This window comes from Gopherus flavomarginatus, chromosome 1 (genome assembly GCF_025201925.1).
Source record: "Gopherus flavomarginatus isolate rGopFla2 chromosome 1, rGopFla2.mat.asm, whole genome shotgun sequence".
In the NCBI taxonomy this organism is placed as follows: Eukaryota; Metazoa; Chordata; order Testudines; family Testudinidae; genus Gopherus; species Gopherus flavomarginatus.
This window is the reverse complement of record NC_066617.1, coordinates 273,660,260-273,675,535: the sequence shown is the minus strand read 5'-3', so window position 1 is coordinate 273,675,535 and position 15,276 is coordinate 273,660,260. Positions and strand designations below refer to the sequence as shown.

The 15,276-nt window shown below is 44.0% G+C and overlaps 1 protein-coding gene across 2 annotated transcripts in view; it reads right to left on the bottom strand.

Moving 5' to 3' along the window:
- UGGT2 (UDP-glucose glycoprotein glucosyltransferase 2) overlaps nucleotides 1–15,276 on the bottom strand; it is a 280,647-nt gene that overhangs the window by 74,215 nt on the left and 191,156 nt on the right. The window lies entirely within an intron of this gene.

The following is a 15,276-nucleotide window of genomic DNA, read 5'->3' as shown; positions in this document are numbered from 1 at the left end:
CAGAAAACAGGTTTTGATGGAGAGGTAAAACGATGGTATAACATAAAAACAGCTTTATATATTCAAAAATTCTATTAGCAGTGGATAAATGAAGGTACCCATGACTCACTGTTATGAGAGTCTACAAGAAAGGGCTTGAAATTTAGCTCAGAATTGACTCAACTGACTACATGTGCTTTGCTCAATTACATAGCATTCTGGTGAGGTACAACATATAGAAATCCATTTATAATTCTGTTTTCATCCTTAGTGTTCAGAGTATTTAATACTCCGAAGAAATTCCTTCCATTTCAGACAAAACATCAAAACATGAATTTTTAAAGTACTGGATTTTTTCCTAATTCATGGATGACTATGAAGTAAAACAGTGGTCTGGCCAATCTAATGGTTCTGAGGAACTTGGTTACCTGACAGTTCTCAGCCAAGGAGCCTAAGAATCCTGTAAATGGTATACTACTGAGGGTTGACACCTGGTATGCTTGGCTGAACTCTTATCCACTCCTTCTTGAAAGAAATCCAGAATAACTGGATTCCAAGGATCTCTTGGATTTTCTTTGTGCTCTTGACACAAAAGACTGAATTTGGTCCAGATGGAGGCTTTCAGCATGGAAGCTGTCCTAGAAGAGAGCTGAATCCCTATCACTTGGGAAGATAAGCTCTGCATTGTTAACAGTTCCTTTTCAACAGCCAGGCTGTCAGACGAAGACTGTCTGGGTCCAGATGGAGGAATGGTCCTTGGTAAAAGGATGTCTGGCCTTGCCAGTAGCTGCAATGGTGGTTTCAGCTTTAGTTCCATCAGGTCTGAGAGCCAAGGTCTCCTTGGCCATGCAGAATTAGCACTATTACCCTTGTATCTTCTTGCCATATTTTTGGATCACTTTACCTACGAGAGGGAAGTGTGGAAACGTGTATAGCAGGCCTTGACACCATCTGTGTGATATAGCAGCTGTCTCCGTAGACCTCAGGTCTGTTTCCCTGGTGAAGTATTTTAGCTACTTTGCGTTCTTGCAACTGGTGAACACGTTGACTGAAGGGATACCAAATGTAGGATGAAGACTTCCTGGTTTAGGTACCATTCTGAGTTGTGGACATTGTGATGGCTGAGCCAGTCTACCTTTGGTTCAGCTCCCCTTTTATGTGAATTGCCTTTAGGGAAGAGAGAGTCTTTTCTGCCCACTCCTTTATTTCAACTGTGTCTGCATATAGAGCTATGCTCCTGTCCCGCCTACATATGCAACCATTGTCGTATTATCGGACTGTAATAGGGCATGATTGCCCTCCAGCTGGCTTCAGAATCTCAGAGGAGCCAGCTTGACCACTCTTAGATCCAAGAGACTGGTGCTGTGGTTCCTTTCCCCAGCACTCCAGATGCCCTTCACTGTTCTGATGTGTTCCCCATCCATTCAGGCTGGAGTCTGTGGTAAGAACCTGAAGATCAGGAAGGCATATGGGAAGACCCTGTTGGACATTGCCTAGAACCACCCACCATCTCAGCACATTAATGACCTGGTGTAGGACCAGTATGTGATCTTCCATGTGCTCCAAGGAGTGGCTCCATACTTTCAGAAGAAAGGTCTGGAAGTGATCTTACCCAGGGAATGATTCCTATGCACAAGACTAGGAGGCCCAATAGCTTAAGGCACTGAACTATGGATGGGCTCTTGCACTGGACCAGCATGGATATCAGATCCTGAATCTTCTAGAACAGGGGTCAGCAACCTTTCAGAAGTGGTGTGCCGAGTCTTCATTTATTCACTCTAATTTAAGGTCTCGTGCGCCAGTAATACATTTTAACACTTTTAGAACGTCTCTTTCTATAAGTCTATAATATATAACTAAACTACTGTTGTATGTAAAGTAAATAAGGTTTTTAAGATGTTTAAGAAGCTTCAATTAAATTAAAATGCAGAACGCCCTGGACCGGTGGCCAGGACCCGGGCAGTGTGAGTGCCGCTGAAAATCAGCTCGCGTGCCGCCTTCGGCACCCGTGCCTACCCCTGTTCTAGAATCTGTCAAGTGATGGGCAGATCTGCACTACTGACGTGTCTATCACCACACCGAGTGAAAATCCTTGTCAAAGGAATCAAGGAACTTTTCCCAGTGTTTATGATGAATCAGCAGCAAAGAGTCCTGTGGCACCTTATAGACTAACAGACGTTTTGGAGCATGAGCTTTCGTGGGTAAATACCCACTTCTTCAGACGTCTGACGAAGTGGGTATTTACCCACGAAAGCTCATGCTCCAAAACGTCTGTTAGTCTATAAGGTGCCACAGGACTCTTTGCTGCTTTTACAGATCCAGTCTAATACGGCTACCCCTCTGATACTATGATGAATCAGTACACTTGCAGTAGATTCAGAGTCTGGATCATGGCACTGTGAGCCATGATCTGCGATGCGGCTCTGAATAAGACATCATCCAGACATGGATACAGTGAATACCCTGGGATCCAAGTCCAGTTATGATCACCACCAGCATCTTTGTAAATGCGCTGGGGTCCAACGAGAGACCAAATAGCAGTGCTTGGTACTGGTAATGATTCATGCTGTAAGCAAATCTCAGAAGCCTGTGGTAGCAGGGATACACTGGAATGTGAATGTATGCATCTCCCAAATCCAATGAGATGAGGAAGTCCCCTTAACAGGGATGTCACTCTTGAAGGTAGGGTCTCCATCCAGAACTTTCTTCATCCATCAGTGTAAATAGGGTAGGATCTGAGGCTACAATTGGAAAAGAACAAGTTGAGCACTACTTAGACAAGTTAGATGTCTTCAAGTTGGCAGGGCCAGATGAAATACATCCAAGAATACTTAAGGAACTTGCTGAAGAGATCCCTGAGCCATTAGCGATTATCTTGGAGAACTCGTGGAGGAGGAGAGAGATACCAGGGGACTGGAAAATGGAAAATATAGTATCTATCTATAAAAAAGAAAATAAGGACAACCCAGAGAATTATAGACCAGTCAGCTTAATTTCAGTGTCCAGAAAGATAATGGAGCAAATAATCAAACAATTCCTTTGTTAGAATATAGAAGAAAATAATAAGTAAGCATCAACATGGATTTGTCATGAAGAAATCATGTCAAACCAACCTGACATCCTTCTTTGACAGGGTAACAGGCCTTGTGGCTGGAAGGAAGCAGTAGATGTGACATATCTCAACTGTAGTAAGGCTTCTGATACTGTCCCTCATGATCTCATAAACAAACTAGAGAAATATAGCCTAGATGAACCTACTATAAGGTGGGAGCACAACTGTCTGGAAAACCATACTCAGAGAATAGTTATCTATGGTTCACAATCAAGCCGGAAGGGCATATTGAATGGGGTCCCTCATGGATCTGTCCTGGGTCCTGTTCTGTTCAATATCTTCATAAATGATTTGGAATAATGGCACAAAGAGTACACTTTTGAAGTTTGTGGATAATACTAAACTGGAAGGAGTTGAAGGCATTTTGAAGGACAGGTTTAGACTTCAAAATGATCTTGACAAACTGAAGAAATAGTCTGAAGTAAACAAGACGGAAATTAAATAAGGACAAATGCGTACTACTACATTTAGGAAGGAATAATCAGTGCACAAATGCAAAATGAGAAATGACTGCCTAGGAAGGAGTAGTGCAGAAAAGGATCTAGGTGTTAGTGAATCACAAACTAAATATGAGTCCACAACATAATACTGTTGCAAAAAAAGCAAACATAATTCTCGGATGTATTAGTGAGAAGTCTGAGGACTAAATTTTCTCTTTTGAAGGGGCGTATAGATCCTCAGTGACCAAGTGTGGCTCTGGAGTCTTTGAATGTGTGGAACGACACATCAGTTTCCTCAGCAAACAATACAGAGCCTTTGAAGGGGAGGTCCTCGACAGCTGTTTGCACCTCTTTCAGGAAGCCTGAAAGATGCAATCAGAAAGCTCATCGCATCACGACTGCTGTTGAGATGGACCAGGCTGCTGTATTAGCTGCATCAAGCACTGTCTGGAATACAGTTTTGGCCACTAGCTGCCCTTCACTGATAATGGTTCAAAACTGCTCCCGTTGTGATTCCAGGAGATGGTCAATAAAGGTGTTAAGTTTGTTACAGTTTATGTAATCATACTCTGCTGTTAAGGCCTGGTAGTTTGCAATTCTGAATTGCAAAGTAGCAGAAGAGTAGGTCTTTCACCTAAATAAGATAAGGCACTTCCAATCTGTCAAAGGGTGGACTTGGAATGATGTTGCCAGTCATGGGAGTTCACTGCATCTATCACGATGAAATTAGGAGGAGGGTGGGAAAAAAAGAAATTCCGTATCCCTGGGAGGTACATAATACTGTTTATTGGCCCGACTGCATGTTGGTGTGGCTGATGCTGGCATTTACCATATAAGCTTAGTGGGTCCAACAGCACCTCATTGATAGGGAGGGCTATCCTGGAGGAGGAGGATGCATGTAAAATATCCAGTAGCTTATGGTGAGTGTCTTTTACTTTCTTGAGAGGTACTTGTATGTTATCTACCACCCTCTTAGTCCCGTCTTGGAAGAGTTTAAAATCATCTGCCATAGATGGTGGAGGGGGCATTACTGTCTCATCTGGAGAGGAGGAAGAGATTTCAGTTGTGATGGAATCCCTGGGACTGTGGGACTGCTGTGCCCCCTTAACTGTCCAGCCTGGGCTGTCTCTCAAAATGCTTTGCTAGTGAGAAGCAGCAAACCCCTCCAGGCATCGTTATAACTCAGCACAACTGCATGTGGAGCCCCACACACAGGTAGATTCTATGAATTCTCCCAGAGCCATTCATGAATCACACAGATAAAGTCATCAACCAAATCCGCCCAGCTCCCAGCCTTGTACCTCAGGAATATACTGTTTTGCACTGCTCAAGACGAGCAGTGCAAGGTTATTAATTTGCTCACCGCTTCATCAGTGGAAAGTGGATATACCACCAGCCTTTGTAAACCCGAGGAGATTTACCAAATGCTTCAGGCAATCTCACCGGTAAACTGGAAAAACAAGTTTATTGACTACAAAACATAGATTTTAAGTGATTATAAGTGACAGGCAAAAAATCAGAGTGGTTACTAAAATAAAATAAAATAAAATAAAATCTAAGCACACAGTCTAAACTCTGCACCCTATTAGGCTGGGCAACATCTAGATTAAGCAGTTTTTCTTAACCCACTCAATATTGCAGTTCATATTACACAGGTTTCACCTTTGAAACCTGGGCCAGTCTCCTCTGTTGGAGTCTTAAGTCTTCTGAGTGTCCTTGTTGCTTGCAGCATAGGTGGAGGGGAGGAGAAAAGGCCAAGCATGGGACCACTGGGTTCTGTTTTATGTGGTTGGAGAACACAAGTCCAGGCATGTCTGGTGAGCATTGCTGAGTTACCAGGCAAGTTTGAGTAACTCCCCTGGTGTGGCCTTGTGAAAGTGATTCATTGCATTGTAACTCTCTTGCTGGACAATGGCTGGTGATGTCTATTCAGCACCCACCTGGGTGTGGTTACCTCCCTTGTCATTGTCTCTAGAGAGCTAGTATCTGGGTGCGTCCCAAACCGACAGCATATTTTAGTGACAATCATATCACACAATTCTCATAACTTCAGACGCATTAATTATATATTTATTTATTTAGGTGGCACAGTGGGTTTAGGCAGATCATAACCTTTCCCATGATTCCTTACAATGCAGGCTGTGTATGCAATATCACAATTACATACAAATGATAAATATGGGGGTTACAGGGTGCTCCCCCATGGTATAGAATGTCACATTAGTATGTGATGTAACCTCATCCTCTAGTCTCCTCAGGAGGTTCTGAAGCTCTAGAGACTATGGTTGTGGAGGAATGCCTTGCTGAGACCACAGTTGGTCATACCATGAGGGTTGAGGTCCAGACCTAGGGTAGGCCTGAGTTGGTAGCAGAAGGAAGCATAGTGAGAGTGATGGGAGAGGACATCCTCCTTGTCATTATCTGACTCTCCACTGGAAAATGGTGGAGCCGATATGGATACCGGAGATGCACTACTCAGTGCCAGTGGTGATTCCTGGGCTCAAGGTGTGCCTGGTACTGATTAGAAGAGACTCTGGTACCTCAGATACTGTGAGGTCCTTAGAGAATTTAAATTCCAACAGTTCCCAGTGCCACAGTAATTGGTACTGTCAGTGGTTACCGGTATTGAGCTGGCAGTATCGAGCTAGCTGGTGATGTTGGTGGCACCGAGCAGTTCGATGATGGTTGCCTCATAGTCACTGGTACTGAGAGTGTCTGTACCAATGTTGTCTTCTGGGAGGCAGCACAGTCTCCAATCTTGTCCCTGACTGGCATTACCACTGCTTTGGTGCCTGTGCCCATAGCGTCCTAATGTGTACCAGTGGTATCTGTCGCACTGGATCCACATGATCTGTGAGTAGTGTGCTTAGATGCCTTTGGTGCCATCAGTACCAAAGAGACTGAACATGCCATGGATCTCCTCTGGCTGATTTGGGGTTCACTATGAGGGCTTCAAGATCTCTTTCTGGAAGTCTTATGTGTGGAGTCCGAGTATTTATTCCTTGGTTCAGTGGCCTTGGAGTGGAAGGCTGCAGAAAGACTCACGTTGTCTGGGAGAGTCTGGGTATATGTCAGTCACAGACTGAAGAGCTCCCTCCATGAGTAGCAGCTTTAATTTCAGTTCCTGTTTTTTTGGGGATCTGGTTTTAGATGCTGACAGAAAGTACACTTCTGTGGAATGTGGCCCTCCCCAAGGCAATGGACTCGGAGTGAATACCCATCCGTTACTGGAATGGACTCCTTGCCAGAGAAGCGCCACTTAAATCTGGGTGAACTGGACATGCCCTTCACTTGGGGGGATGGAAAATCCCTCGTATGGGAAAAAAAAGAGGTAAAGTAAAAACTTATTTTTTTTAAAGAGGGAAGACAAAAAAAACCCCTCCGAGACTGAGAAGAAAAATACTAAAACTAGTTAAGAACAAATTTCTAAAGAGTCAAGTCTCCATTGATACATTGCTAATTGCTCCATCTCTAGCCAAAGTGGTTGAGATGGTACTGAAGGTGGTTTGCCCATGCAGCACTAGTCTCGACGCAGAGCATGAGGAGGAGAGAACATGTGTGGGCCAAATGGATACTGCTACCATAGATCTCCAATCAGAAGCACAGGGACACACATACGCCTACAGTGGAGCACCCATAAGGACATTATTCAAAGAAGAATTTCTTACTTGCTTAAAAGTTATTTTGGCTAATAAAAGCCTCATATATTTCCATTAATTATCTAATCTGTACTTTAACTAAAGAACACAGATCCATAGAACAATGACAAAAGTATATGAGGTAACTGGTTAATTAAATTAGTTAACCAATATATGTTTTATATCCTACCTTTCTCATGGACATTTGGTTATAATAAGATAAGTCATAGGTTTTTTTCATTAAAGCTATTAAAGGAAAGAGTTTCACATCCTATGGAGTACAAGAATTAATTAAAATGCATTATAACCTGACTGACCTGCCTTTCTATTAAAATGTTTAGTGGAACCCAGTTCTTGCAAAACAAAAATTTTGCTTCTTTGTACCAGTGACTTTGAAAATTCTGTTTTATGATCTAAGCCAGGGATCGGCAGCCTTTGGAATGCTGCCCACTAGGGTAAACACCCTAGCGGGCCGGTTCGTTTACCTGCCGCGTCCACAGGTTCAACCGATCACGGTTCCCCCTGGTTGTGGTTGCCTGCTCCAGGCCAATGGGAGCGACGGCCACCACATACCTTGGTTCGCGCTGCTTCTCGCCGCCTCCCTTGGTCTGGGACAGCAAACCATGGCCAGTGGGAGCCACGATCGGCCGAACCTGTGGATGCAGCAGGTAAACAAACCGGCCTAGCCCGCCAGGGTGCTTACCCTGGCGAGCTGCGTGCCAAAAGTTGCCGATCCCTGATCTAAGCAGTCATCATTCCAATAAGATGATTTAAAATGGGTTGTCACAATCAGTCTTTATATTCTATTGTACTTAAATCCCAAAGCATCAAACATAGGAACATAAATGGAAAATATTACTTTCCCCATGAGCAAGTTACTCACCTTGTGCCATAACATAAGTTCTTGGAGATGTGTCTCCCTGTGGGTGTGCCACTTTAGATGTTCATGCACCCCTGCTCTCATAATTGGAGATTTATGGCAGCAGTGCCTGGCTGGGTTGCACATGTGCAATCTACATCTCACACTGCTTCAGGCAGTTATCTGGCGCTGTGCAACCAATGACCCCTCTGTTCCTTCTCTACTGCAGAGCATTAGTATGAAAATCCGAAGTAGAGGGGAGAAGGGAGGGTAGCGGAGAACCCACAGCTGAAGAACCTACATTGCTGCACAAGGTGAGTAACTTGCTCTTCTTCAAGTGATGTCCCTGTGGGTGCTCCACTTTAGGTGACTTCAGAACAGTGCCCTGTGGTGGAAATTGTGAGCTTAGGAGTTCAAATCGTAGCAGATGAGAGTACACTGAGTCCAAACAGGGCACTGGAGATTGCATGTTGTTCTAATGTGTAAAGTTGAGTAAATGTATGGACTGAGGCCCAAGTTGCAGCCCTACAAATTTCTGTAACAGGAAGATTACTAAGGAACGCCATGAAGGCCGATAAGGCTCTCATGGAATGTGTGTGAATCCCCTCAGGCGGTTGCCAGTCATGTTGATGGTAGCACAGTTTGATGCAATCCAAAATCTATTTGGATAACCTCTGTTTGGATATGGCATTCCTTTTGGATCGTTTGGTGATTGAGACAAACAATTTTGGAGACTTACAAAACTATTTTGTTTTATCTATGTCAGGGGTTCTCAAACTTCATTGCATTGTGATCCCCTTCTGACAAGAAAAATTACTACACAACTCCAGGAGAAGGGACTGAGGCCTGAGACTTCCCAAGCCTCACTGCCCTACATGGCGGTCAAAGCAAAAGCCCCACTGCCCAGGGCAGGGAGCCAAAGCAGAAGCCCAAGCACTTCAGCCCCAGGTGGGGGGCCTGTATCATGAGCCCTGCCGTGTGCGGGGGGGGAACTCGGACTTGGGCTTCGGCCCCAGCAAGTCTAATGCCAACCTTGGCAACCCCATTAAAATGGGGTCACAACCCACTTTGGGGTCCTGACCCACAGTTTGAGAACCACTGATCTACACTCTGAATACATCCAGGGTATGTAGTCTGGACTGTCATCTATCCTCACGAGGTCTGGAGCAAAATGTTCTTAGGTAGATAGGTTGATTGAGGTGAAATGATGAGGTGACTTTAGACAAAAACTTAGGATGTGGCCCCAGGGAAACTTTATCTTTGCAAAAGATCGCGTATGGTGGGTCTGCCATGAGCATACCCAATTCTCCCACCTGTCTGGTAGATGTAATCGCCACAGGGAATGCTACTTTCATAGAAAGAAGCAATAAAGAGCATGTCGCTCTGAATTCAAATGGAGGGTCGATGAGGATTCAAAGGACTAGGTGTAGGGTTTCTCACCTCAAGGTAGAGGCTGTTGAGGGTTTGAAGGGACCTTTTGGTGAAGGAGTGTGTGAATATGGGTAATTCGTCTACTTTGTGATGAAATGCTGTGATAGTGGAGAGATGCGCCTTAATCAAACTCATGGAAAGGCCTGATTTTTTAAGTTGTAACAAGTAGTCCAGTATTAGGAGTAAAGGAAAGAGATTGCTGGAATTTGTTTTTGTTGGCTCTCTGCATCAAATTGTTTCCATTTGTGCAGATAGATGGCATGGGTGTTTGTTCTGTGGCTATGTAGAAAAATGTTTTGTACTTCATTTGAACATGTTATTTCAGATCTCTTGAGCCATGGAGTAGCCATGCTTTGAGATGGAGTCTTTGAGGATCTGGATGAAGAACGTGACCAGAGTCCTGGGACAGAAGATGAGAGAGCATGCATGGTGGGCATACCGATAGCTTCAGAAGGTAAAGGTACTGGGTTTGGTGAGGCCACATGGCGGCTATTAGAATTACCCTGGGGTTGTTCTGTCTGATTCTGTAGATCACCCGAGCTAGGAGAGGGGTGGGCAGGAAACACATATAGGAGAGGAGCAGTCTACTTCACAAGGAAGTTATTGCCCAGAGAGTGGTGACCAAGTCCTGCCCTGGAGCAGAACTGTGGGCATTTGGTATTTTGTACCATTGTGAGCTGGTCTATCATTGGGAATCCCCAATGCTTGAAAATGTTTCGAAGCATGTGGGTGTCCAATTCCTACTTGGGGTCCTGGGAGAAATTCCTGCTTAATGTATTTGCTGTGGTGTTCTGGCAGCCAGTTAGGTATTGTGCTGTAATGTGGATATTGTGTCTGATGCACCACTGTCACTGTCTCATGGCTTTTACGCGTAGGGAGTTTGATCATGCTTCCCCTTGTTTGTTTATATAAAACATGCAAGCTACACTGTCTACAAGGATTTGTATGGTCTTGCCTTTTATGATCAGTAAGAAACTGGAGAAAGCATTGCAAACAGCAATTAGGTCTAAAAGATTTACATGCAGAAGAGTTTCCTCTGGGGACCAGCGACCTTGGGTAGAGTGTTGGCGTAGGTGTGCTCCCCAACCCAGAAGTGAAGCATCTGTTGTGATGGTCATCACTGGGAGAGTTTGAGTGAAAGGCACCCCTTCACAGATGTTGTCTAGTTGTGTCCACCAGAGCAAGGAGTCTTATCTTGTTTGATATTGCGAGGCGCTTGTGGGACGTAAGCTGAGAGGAGTCAGGCTTGTATGCACCACATATGGAGTCTTGCATGCCTGACAACATACTTTGTGGAGGCCATATGGCCTCGTAGTTGCAGGAACATCCTGGAGATGACTTGTGAACTGATTTGTACTGTGAAAATCAGGTTGGTTAAGGTGAGGAATTGTCATGGAAGAGAGGCCATCGCCTCAGGAGAATTAAGGTAGGCTCCAATGAATTCTATTTTCTGTACTGGTGTCAGTGTAGATTTTTGTGGATTTATTTGGAGGTCTAAACTCTTAAAGAGTGCAAGTGACTGTTCTGTGGACTCTAGAGCCACTTGTTCTGTCGGTGCTTTCAGCAGAGAATTGTTTAAGTATGGAAATATCATAATTCATTTCTGCACAGGTAGGCAGCCACAACGGCAAGGACCTTCGAAAAAATTCAATGGGCAGTGGATAGGTCAAAAGGTAGGGCCTTGTATTGCAAATGGTCCTGTCCTACTGAATATCGGAGAAACCACCAATGCAAGGGATGGATGATTATATGAAAATATGCATCTTGGAAGTCGCGGGCCGAGAACCAGTCCCCTCTTTCTAGCACTGGATTATGGTGGTTAGTGAGTGACGATCTTGAAGTATTGTGTTTTTACAAATTCTTTGAGATGTTGGAGATCAAGAATGGGTCTTCATCCTCTTGTTTTTTTCTGCATAAGAAAATAATGCAAGTAGAAGCCCTTCCCTCTGTATTTTATGGGTAACAGTTCTACTGCTTCTAGATTAATGAGATGGGCTACTTTCTGTCACAGTAGATGTTTGTGAGAGGGGTCCCCTGAAGATGGATGGGAAGGGAGGGTGGGTAGGGGGGATGAAAGTAAATGGAATGGAATATTCTATTTTGATTATCTCCAATACCCATCTGTCTTTTGTGGTGGCCTGCCCAACTGGGTAAAATGGGATACAATGGTTTGAAAATGTCTGAGAGATGGAAATGAGTTCCAGCATTGACAGATGTGGTGTACTTGGGCCCTCGACCAATACATCAAACTTGCGTCTGGAGGATGGTTGGTGGGACATGGCAGCTTGAAACGGAGGCTGTCATCTCCTTGAAGGCTCTGTTTATGTCCCTGAGGTTCGTACTGCCTGTTTGGTTGTGTATATGGTGTGGATCAGAACCTTTGGGGGTTGTAATATTTGCTGTTTTCTCTTGTTCCTAAGGGTATAAATACCTAGGGCTTCAGTGTTGTCCCTGACAGTGAGTAGAGACTCATCAGTTTTGGCCATGAAGAGTTTGGTCCACCAAACAGAAGATCTTGAACAGTCGATTGTACCTTTCTGGGAATGCCAGAAAGATGCAACCAAGAAGCTCTTCTCATGACTACTGCAGTAGCCTTACAGTATGCTGCCATGTCTGCAGAGTTCAAGGCAGCTTGCAATGCTGTTCTGGTAATCAGTTGTCCCTCAGAGGTGAGTGATCTGAACTGCTCTTTTTTCTCCTCAGGGAGAAATTCAATAAAATCTGCTAAGTTTACATAATTCATACAGTTGTATTTTGCAAGTAGTGCTTCATAGCTGTCCATTTGAAGATGGAGAGTCGCCGAAGAATAAGCCTTATGTGGTCAAAGAGGTCAAGCCTCTTCCAGTCTTTGTCATATGATGTATTTTGGGGGAATGGCTCCCTGCCCCATCTGTGGACTGCATCCATAACCAAAGAATTCAGTGTGGGGTCGGAAGAGAGGAAATCTATGCCCCTTCACAGAATATAGTATTTTCTGCCAGACCTCTGATAAGTTGGTGGAATCTTGGCAGGGGTCTGCCGAAACAACCTAACCGGTTTCATGATGGCATCATTCATGGGTAGGGTGATTTCAGATGAAGTCAATGTCTGTAGTATGTCGAGATGCTTGTGTTGTGCTTCTTGGACTTCTTCCAGGGAGATGTCCAAGGAACTTGTGACTGCTCCTATAGATGTCTTGACGTTGTTTAAAGTTGTCCCCAGCATTGGGAGGAGGGGCATGATGGTGTCAACAGGAGAAGATGAAAAGAAGTGGATGGTAGGTTCAAATTTCCTGGTCAGAGGGTTCCTTCTATTCTGCAGGGGATTGAAACAGTCCCAGTACCAACGGTGATGGTGATTCATGTGTGCTCTCCCTGGGTTGCTGGGAGGTTTGCAGTGATAACAGGGATGTCATCTATAGGGTCCAATACAACCACTGTGGCAGAGGCGACATGGGTGTTATCCATTGATACCTGTACCACTGGGGTTCTTTGGCCTCAGTATGATAACGTCTGTGTGACAGGGCATGACCAGCCAGATAGTGAATGGGAGAAGAGTGGTGAGAGGAATAAATCTCCCTGTCATTATTATCATGTTCATTGCTTGAAAGAAGGGGAGCTCAGCAAGGTGCAGTGAAAAGGTGACTCAGAACTGATCAAGCTGAGGTGATGTCAGTGCCAAAGATAGGCAATTCAGGCACTGAGTAGACTGCTAAAACCTTTTGTAGTAAGAATTGACTCAGTATCGCCAGTGCCACTGAGGTCATAGCAGATGGTGCTGCTGACTGTGAGGTCGATGTTGGTACAGGAGTGTGCGTAGGTTGCAGTATATCGCCGGTAGGTGGCAGACTGGATTGCAGTTGCAGGGAGTTGTTAGGTGCTGGATGTTGGTCAGTTCCAGCGATGCCAAGGTACGGGGTTTTGTTTTCCCCTTACTACCTGTGTCAGAGCTGGCTCATTTAGAATCCTTAGCTCTCATGGTACCCATGCTGCTATCTCAGTTGTAGAGACAGTGTGGTCAGTACTGACTGAGAAAGCCAGTATGGGGAACACCTTTTCTTGGCCGTTTCCCAAATCAGTGAAGCCGCAGGATGCTTTTTAGCCATCTTTACGGTTGGATGGTCTGCTGTCTGAGCCTCAGAAGAAGAGCCTCTATCAGAGGCTGCCATAGGTGACTTCTATCCCGCAGGGGTTCTTGCTTCTGGCTCAGATACCAGCCTCAGGGACTTCTCCATTAAGAGTAATTTCAGTTATAAGTCCCTGGCTTTCCTGGTCCTAGATTTTAACTTATGACAGTGTGGACACTTTTGAGGAATGCGTGTCTCACCTAGGCAGCGGACACACTGAGAATCTCTTTCCAACACTGGCACTGATATCCTACGGGCGAGGCAGCATTTGAAGCCCAGGGAATCAGGCATGCTCCTGTGGAGAGAATTTTGTCCCCTCACGGTTCAATAAAAACCTATTTCTAATCAAGAAAAAAACAGATTTTTTTTTTTAAGAATAGACAGGGACAAACAAAAGAAAAGGGCTAAGTATTAACAAAACTAGAACTAACTGGAGTTATTCTTTGCTAAGTAAGCTCTGAGGTGCAGCTAAATGTTCCAACTCATAGTCAAAGGCAGAAGAGAAGGAACTGGAGAGGGGGAGGAGAGATTGGTCATACAGAGCCAGATCACCATCTGAAGTGGCGTGAGACGGGACCGCGCATGTGCGATCCAATCGGGCACTGCTACCATACATCTCTGATTACAAGTGCAGGGGTGCATGAACACGTAAAGTGGAGCATTCACAGGGACATCACTAGAAGAAGAATCTATAGTTTATTCTGAGAAAAAAAAAACTGTGGTGAATACTGCTGGACAAAATAAACTGTAGTAGATGTTACTCTTTCAAATATATTTACAAATGCATACTCAACATCTCAAGTTTCAAGCCAAGTTAAAAGGAAGTGAGAAACAAATTAAATATTATGCATGTGCATTACTAAACTCCGCAGATAACCGAGATTAAAGCAATGCTTTCAATGGAACAGTGCAATTGGAAAGTTGGGAGCAGAGTGTGTGAATTAAACAGTCTCTATTAATGTGGAATATATGAAAACATCTTATAATCCACTGATGAAACTGATAAAACTCAATTTTAAACAATGTCAAGACCTCTATAGGAGGGTCATAAGTTTTTTGGACATTTCCCTAGAAGAAGTTCAAGAAGCAATAGTACACAATAATGAGAACAAAGAACAAAATATGGAAGATCCTGAATAGACTGGAATATTCAAAACCCAGTTTTTGCCAGATGATGAAGCTAAAATGAAATACTCAATAAAAGGAAAGGAAAGGCTAACATATGGAATGACTACTTCACTGTTTCAATCCTAATTCAAGAAGATGTGCACTTTCATAAATACACCTCTACCCCAATATAACGTGACCCGATATAACATGAATTCAGATATAACACAGTACAGCAGCGCTCCGGGGAGGGGGAGAGGGGCTACGCGCTCCGGCGGATCAAAGCAAGTTTGATATAATGCGGTAAGATTTTTTGGCTCCCAAGGACAGACTTATATTGGGTTAGAGGTGTATACTATTGTTTCAACGTACAACAGTAACTGCCTGTGCTGCTATTATACACTAATAATTTTGCTAATTTTGTATAATTTATTGCTTAATTCTTAGGGTTTTGTTTATTTTATGAAAAAAAGAAGGCTGCTGAGAGATCTTGACAGGAGAAGATGGGATTTAAAAGGGGGAAAGATTAACAAAGTAATTCACTGAAATATTAAGCATTTATGCAAAATTATTATTGGTTTCTGCTTATATGATCCAGCTATAGT